Source organism: Panthera leo, chromosome B4 (assembly GCF_018350215.1).
Source record: "Panthera leo isolate Ple1 chromosome B4, P.leo_Ple1_pat1.1, whole genome shotgun sequence".
NCBI classification, from domain to species: Eukaryota; Metazoa; Chordata; class Mammalia; order Carnivora; family Felidae; genus Panthera; species Panthera leo.
In genome coordinates, this window is record NC_056685.1 from 131,005,041 (window position 1) to 131,012,598 (window position 7,558).

The 7,558-nt window shown below is 43.9% G+C and overlaps 1 long non-coding RNA gene across 1 annotated transcript; it reads right to left on the reverse strand.

Annotated features, from left to right (window-relative positions):
• Positions 1-6,216: 6,216 nt before the first annotated feature.
• LOC122225117 lies at positions 6,217-7,539 on the reverse strand. The gene is made up of 2 exons (XR_006205123.1): positions 7,180-7,539; positions 6,217-6,421 (listed from the first exon to the last, which is right to left on the reverse strand). It is a non-coding gene; the product is annotated as an uncharacterized LOC122225117 (long non-coding RNA).
• Positions 7,540-7,558: the final 19 nt, after the last annotated feature.

Sequence of the window (7,558 nt, forward strand, 5' to 3'; positions counted from 1 at the left end):
GTCGCTGCTCGATGAGATGCTCACAGCCCTGTGGGGGTGAATGGAGCCGGAAACACGGACGGGCTCCGCGCGCAGTGAATGAGCTTGGCAACCCCCTCGCACAACCCACTATCCCATAGACACTCCTATAAGGTGGACAAGGAGGACCATCCCTATTTCACAAAGGAGGAGTTGAAGCCAGAGAGACAAGGGACTTGTTTATGGATGCCCAGCTGTCTTTGGACAAGGGCTTTGGTCCAGATAAAAGTTCTTCCTTCTCATTGAAGGTGACCTTTCTTTCTCTGACAGTTGAAAAGCACTTTCAGAATTTGTAGTGCTCTCAGAACAACATTGTGAGGTTTCTCATGGTACTGTAATGGAGAAAAATACTGTTTGTTTGCTCTCCTCTGCCCCTTAGCTGATAAGTACATATACGCCAAATCCACTTGTAGCTAGAAGGAAACCTAGAAAAGAGACAAACACTGAACATGTGTCATTTACTAAGTGCTTGAAATATATTGCACCATTTATTTCTCCCCTACAAGAGTCTTAGCAGGTAGGTAATGTTACACCCACTTTGGAGACCAGGAAATTGAAGTCCTGAGATGTTATATGAATTATCCAAGGGTACTGGGTTAGAAAGTTGAAGAACTAGGATTTGGGGCCAGAACAGCCCTCTCTATCACACAGTTTTCTGTAATGAAGAAAAACCTGGCTCCAGAGGGTTTAAGTGACATCTGGGTATTTATGTCTCACTCCTGCTGAATGTATCTGGAAATAACTTTACTATTCATTCCTCCTCTTTTTCCGTGTAATAACCTCCAAGGTAGTCTCCTTCCCTCTAGTCTCTCTTTGTAGAATTCAAGGTGCACATGCTGGCTAACACACAATTCTTTTCTTGCCTGTAGGATCTGCCTACCCACTGAGTTCAGACTAAAGTGCAAACCCTTTATCCTAGCAGACAGCCATTGTCTTCCTCCTACGAGCCTGGTCCTCAAGCAATCTAGTCCACGAAATATGTGTGCACTGTCACAATCTTTTAATCGGAGCAGGATCTCTCCACATTTAGAGGTGATTGTTACTTCTCCTTTTTAAATCAATGTTGTTGAAGTATAAATTACATAGCCCACCCTTCTGTGTGTTTGAAAGCCATTTGTTATTTTGGATTAGAACAATGGGATGTGGGTTGAATGTGGATCCAGTTAGCCATAGCCTCAGGGCTTTACACTTGAACTTGAGCTGTAGTCTCCCATGCTGCCTGGCTCAGCAACTGGCAACACCACATTGTAGGTATTTGACGGACTGACTGGCTGACTGAATGAATAAATGAATGAACATAGATAGTATAGCCCAGTGGTTAAAACCATCAACTCTGGAGCCATGAATATGTGGGGCCATGGCTTTGAGCAGGCGACTTTACCTTTCTGAGCCTCAGTTTCCCACCTATAAAGAGAAGGTAATAGTAGTACCTACAGCATGTGGTCATCACAAGACTAAATGATATAATGTGAGTAAAGCACAGAGCTTGGCACAGAGTTAATGCTCAAAAAAATGGTAGGGATTGCTATTATAATAAATACAGGTAGGATGCAGGCTAGGGCCATACGAATCCTGTGCAACAGTGGGCCCATCACACTGGCTTGAACTTAACCTAAGGGTACCGCAAGCATTCACACTCGTCGTTTTTATTTGGTTAATCAGCAAATAAAAATACGAAACGCTTGGTGGGAGACAAAGAAAATACCTATAATGTTTGCCTTGTGGGAAAAGCTTCTACCTGGGAATCCAGGGACTTGGGCTCTAAGTCCTGTCTGGCCCAAACTCACCTTGTGATGTGGGGTTAAGCATCTCCTTTCTTTGGGCCTCAGTCTTTCCGTAAGAAGGTATTGTTATAGGTCAGATATTGACAGTAGCTCGGGCCAGATTCAGTAGGATTTTCCTTTCATTCTTTCTCTCCCCCTGTTGGCCTTCACAGTATCTTAGAGCCATTTGAACTGATTGCCAACATTTAAAAGTTGAAAGTTGCACATAACGTTTTTAATTTCCAGAGTTTTTAAAACATGGGAAGATAATGGGGTGCCTGGGTGGCTCAGTCGGTTAAGCCTCCAACTTTTGATCTCAACTCGGGTCTCGATTTCACAGTCATGAGTTCAAGCCCTCCTCTGTACCTGGAAATACGTCATATGGTGATTGTGTTCCTTTTCTAAATTTTTTTTTTTCAACGTTTTTTATTTATTTTTGGGACAGAGAGAGACAGAGCATGAACAGGGGAGGGGCAGAGAGAGAGGGAGACACAGAATCTGAAACAGGCTCCAGGCTCCGAGCCATCAGCCCAGAGCCTGACGCGGGGCTCGAACTCACGGACCGTGAGATCGTGACCTGGCTGAAGTCGGACGCTTAACCGACTGCGCCACCCAGGCGCCCCTGTGTTCCTTTTCAATATCATGCTAGAGAATTGCTCGCAAACCCACAGAAGGGCCATCTGACTCTGGGGAAATTTAACCCTAACAATTGATGAGGATCCAGTGATGTTTTCCAATTCTGTAAAGTTAGAAGTTCGCTTGGAGGAAACAGATAAGATGCAATCATTTTTGCATACCTGATGGAGAAAATAATCCCAAAGGTTACAGTTTTATTATCCTATAGGGTATGAAATATGATTGGCAATCATAATTCAGTATTCCTTTAACTCTTCTCAAACTCTTTCCAAACCAGTTCTGTCATAGTGTTGGTTCCTTCATTAACGATTAAGTAAGCTTACTCTTTATGGGTATTATAATCATTTTTTTAACAACTGATAATTTATTACAAAGTTTGGAGAATCGTATTTTTAATTTCTTAAAGGTGCTAACGTTTTGTCATCACATAAGTTCCAAAATTGTTTGGTTAGCTATTTGTTACGAATGTTACTTAATATATAAAAATCAAAAATTTTGAGGTATGAATGACCTATAGTAGAATTCCCACATATGAAGTGTACAAGGCTGATGATTTTTGACAAGTGCGTATACTCGTGTGACAACCACCCCAATCAAGATAGAGACGTGACAATGATATTTTCAACAATTTGAGAATTTTTCTTTTAGGCTACAGAGAGGGGGCCCTGTGTTTTCAGAAACGTGGTTATTTATTTCTGGTGTTAAAAAAGAGACGACAGGCCCCAAAGGGAGTCACTTGTGCTAAGCCCTACGTTGGCAAACCAAGACTCAACACCCAAGCTAATTGCCACTTCAACCCCCACTCCCTGCCCCAGGAATGTAGCGTTTAACCAGTTACCTGGTCAGGACTAGTGAGATAATCTGCCGCTCCCCTTAACAAGGAGACCTTGCCTGAAGTGTGCATTCTTTTTTTTTTTTTTTTAAGCTTATTTATTTGAGAGAGAGAGAGTGCAGGGGAGGGGCACAGAGAGAGGGAAGAGAGAGAATCCCAAGCCGGCTCCACGCTGTCAGAGCAGAGCCTGATGCGGGGCTCGAACCCACAAACTGTGAGATCATGAACGGAGCTGAAGCCGAGAGTCGGATGCTTGATCGACTGAACCACCCAGGTGCCCCCAAAGTGTGCATTCTTTGCTAATGATTTCCTCTCCACCTTTTAAAACCTTTCCTTGTCTGCAGCCCAGCGAAGCTCTTTTCTATTGCCAGATGGGCTACCGCCCCATTGATGAATTGTTGAATAAAGTCAATTTGATCTTTAAATTTACTCAGGTCAATTTTTGTTGGGAACAGTGGGCAAGAACAATTGTCTTGATGTTCATGGTGATAGAAGGGATACAACCTAACATGTCAGGAAACAGCCTGATGCTTCACTGTTTTGTTTTGTGTTGTGTTGTTCTGTCTAGCGGACTCCATGTACTAAGGAGCCTCTGGTTCTGAGAGCTACTGCTCTCCCAGGGCCCACATACGACTGCAGTAAACGTGGGTGACAGGGGCTTGTGAGACCATGCCCCGGAGAATGAAACAGTGAGTGATCTACAGACAAATGCGGGGTTCTCGGGGAGTGGCGCTCGAAAGGAATCCTGTTGAAGAGACCAGGCCAACTGCAAAATATAAGTCATGGCTCTTCTGAGTCAGAGAATTTCCGGTGTCAAATCCCAGGCAAAAGAAGATCAAGAGAATCGGGGCAGCTTCTCAGTGGCTGAACCCTCTCGACGACTCCCCCGGGTAAAATTGTTCCAGGAGCTTTGGTCTGTCCGCAGTTTCTTTGGCTTTGGAGTACTGATTTTCCATTAACAATGCAGATGCACTGAACGTGTGTTACAAGAGTCAAGTCAAGGGTGATTCTGAAGACTTTGGCCTCAGCATACGAACAAATTAAAGTTGCCCCTAACCAAGATGGGAAATACTGAGGGAGGAACAAGGTTGAGGCAGAAAGTCAGAAGCTCCATTGGGACATGTTAAGATATACACTATATAGATAGAGATATAGATAGAGAACCCGTAGAGTGTGTGACTCTTGATTTCATGGTTGTGAGTTCGAGCCCCATACTGGGCGTGGAGCCTACTTAAGATAAATAAATAAATAAATAATTTTAAAAATACTAGGGAATTACAAAAACAAAACTAGGTAGGAAAGAGACTTATTTTATTTTTTTAAGTTCATTTTTATTTTGAGGGAGAAAGAGAGAGCACGAGTGGGGGAGGGGAGCGAGATCATCTCAAGCAGGTTCCACACTGGGAGAGTCCCACCGGGGCTCGAACTCCAAACCCTGAGTTCATGATCTGAGCCGAAACCAACAGTTGGATGCTCAACCCACTGAGCCACCCAGTCACCCTGAAACTATTTAGTTAGAATGAGAAATCACAACACAAATTGTGCAAGAAATCATGCCATTACAGATTGCAATTTGTGACCTTAAAAACCTGACAAATGGGGGCGCCTGGGTGGCTCAGTCCGTTGAGGTCCAACAATTGATTTCGGCGCGGGTCACGATTTCATGGATTTGTGAGTTCGAGCCCCATATGGGCTCTGCGCTGACAGTGTGGAGCCTGCTTGGGATTCTCCCTCTTTGTCTGCCCCTCCTCTGCTCGCACTTTCTCTGTCTCTCTCAAAAGAAATACATTTTTAAAATCTGGCAAATAACACAAACATCACAAAATCCAGAAAAGAAACATATTTGTTAGTTTTCTTAAACACCGCCATAGTTCTTTTTCCTTTTTAAGCTGACTATGCCTTGATCACCTCTTTAGATAACAATTTTGTATGGTCACTTTCGATAATGAGAATGGAAAAATAATTTAATTTTTCCTCTAGCATGTTAGATCAAAAAATTTTTAATTACTTTTTATTTTCATTTTAAGTTCCAGTACAGTTAACATGCAGCGTTACATTAGTTTCAGGTGTAAACATTTTTATTATTGATAATTTAGGAAAACTACTTCCGATGCCACAATTCCTTTTCAGTAATGTCATGAACATTTTGAGAATTGTCAAAGTTGGGGGCAAGCTGTATCAAGTTTTTGTCATATGAAATGTAATTTTTCAGGTAATTTCAAGCTTCCTAGTGCCCTGATTAACCTTAAATAATCCTTTCATTGCAGACACTCATTGATTACAGTGAGTGGTGGGTATATCTTACACACTGGAAGGCCAGCAAAAACTTCACACACAGAAGAGTATCACATAAATATATTCTACTAAACTCAGAGATTCCCAGCTGGATTTCCTCTAGCTGAGTCCCAAACGCCACTAAATATGACACAGGGAAGTATGACACAGGAGAAATCAGATTAGACGGAGAGGTTTAAGCAATTGCTGTAAAAACAGTACTTTTGCAAATTTTACAGAAACAGGGGTGTCTAACTGGCTCAGTTGGTAGGGCACGTGGCTCTTGATCTCGGAGTTGTGAGTTCGAGCCCCACGTTGGGTGTAGAGACTACTTAAATACATAATTTTTTTAAAAAAGAAAATCTACAGAAGCAAAGGACCATATGAGCACATTGCTGAGACCCTCCTCAAGCCACAGAAGAGTCTTGGGGAACCAAAGGTCCCTAAGTTTTAAGCTTTAATTCTACTGATGTTGGCCAGCTGGGTCTGAGGACCCAGATGGGGCCCTGCAGGACCAGCCAAGAGGGTCCCTGGCTTGGGGCATGATCCAAACATGAAACCAAGAGCCAGGAGGAAACATGAAACATGAGCAAGGAGGAAATGAAAACAGTTCACTGGAAAGTGTATGAGATAGAGTATAGTAGATGGAGTATCTGGGAGACTGGAAAGGAAAGGAGAGTGAGTCTCTGTTGCTTGGGGTTATCTGTTTATTATATCAGAAAAGGGCCCAGGAAAAGAATGACAAAGGCGAGTGACAGGTGAACAACAGGTGTTATTTCATAAATCACTTTAGGTAGGAGGGACTGATGCCAGCTTTGGCTGAGGTTTGTTTGAAGCTGATGTCCTGGAACATGTTTGGGATCCTCATCTGCTCAGATGTTATCAGGTGTTTGGGGGCCTAAGAAGAAACTCAGAGAATGATTAACTTTCTTGCTTTCCCCTTGGAGTGGGAACATAGCTTCTTTGGTTTATTGAGACGCAAGGTGCAATACAAACCAAAGTAAATGTGGCCTAGCAGAAAAACAGCAGAGAAGCAGTCTTTCTAAAAATGGAGTCCCTTCAGTTTCCCTGTCTCGCCGTGATGGTTATCACCTCTTGGTGATAGTTCCAAGGGAAGGCAAAGCAAAAACCTGACACAAAGAGCTGGGATGGGGCAGGGCATCGCCATTCTAAATAGGATGCTCATAGAACGGAAGGTAGAACCAGAGTGAAACTTGCACCTATCTGGGAGGACTGCATTCTATAAGCGACACCAGGTTAAATGTGAATGCGAAAAACCCGAGGTGGACTGTGCCTGGCAGGGAAAAAGCTGGAGTAGCTGTTTTAAAAGAGGAAGCAGAGGCTGGGGCCTAAGGAGGGTGAGGAACACTCCTGGTCACACAGCATATCCGCAGTTGAGCAGGGACTGGAATCCAGATTTCTGTTAGGTGTCGTGGCTGGGTAGATGACCACACTAAGGCCCTTGGCCCACATGCCGGTTTTCGCTGGTTTGTTTTAGAACCCCATCTCTAACTCGAGGACTTCTCCAGGAGGCGCACCCACCCCACCTCTCGATTGGAAAAAGACCACAGCCCGAGCTTGGAAGCTGCAGGGGTGGGTCGCAGGGCCGCCTCTAGGGCCCCACATCACAGTGGGCCTCCCATTGCCTGCTCCAACCTTATTGTCCAAAGTTGGCAGGCGCCTTGTGTCAATGACCTCTAGCTGCATGGGACCAAGTCTCAACTTCTAAACCAGTAAGTTTAGTCTTTCGAAGCCAAACATTTGAAAACATTCCTTGCTGCAGGCAAACTGCTTACACCTAAATCCGACATCAGGCCCCCATACCCGAACTTCCTTTCTTGCGAGAAGTCGCCAGAGGAAGCTGTCAGCCATCTTTTGTGTGGCATCATTTCTGGTTTCTCTTTGCGCATTCTTTGTCATGCCGAAGCAGTTCACTCTTCCTTCTGAATTTGCGCAAGCACTACAGACTCCTCCTTCCTTATACAGCCTCTAATTGAAGAAGGAAGAAAAATTCAAGTGTTTGCCGCTTCCGCCC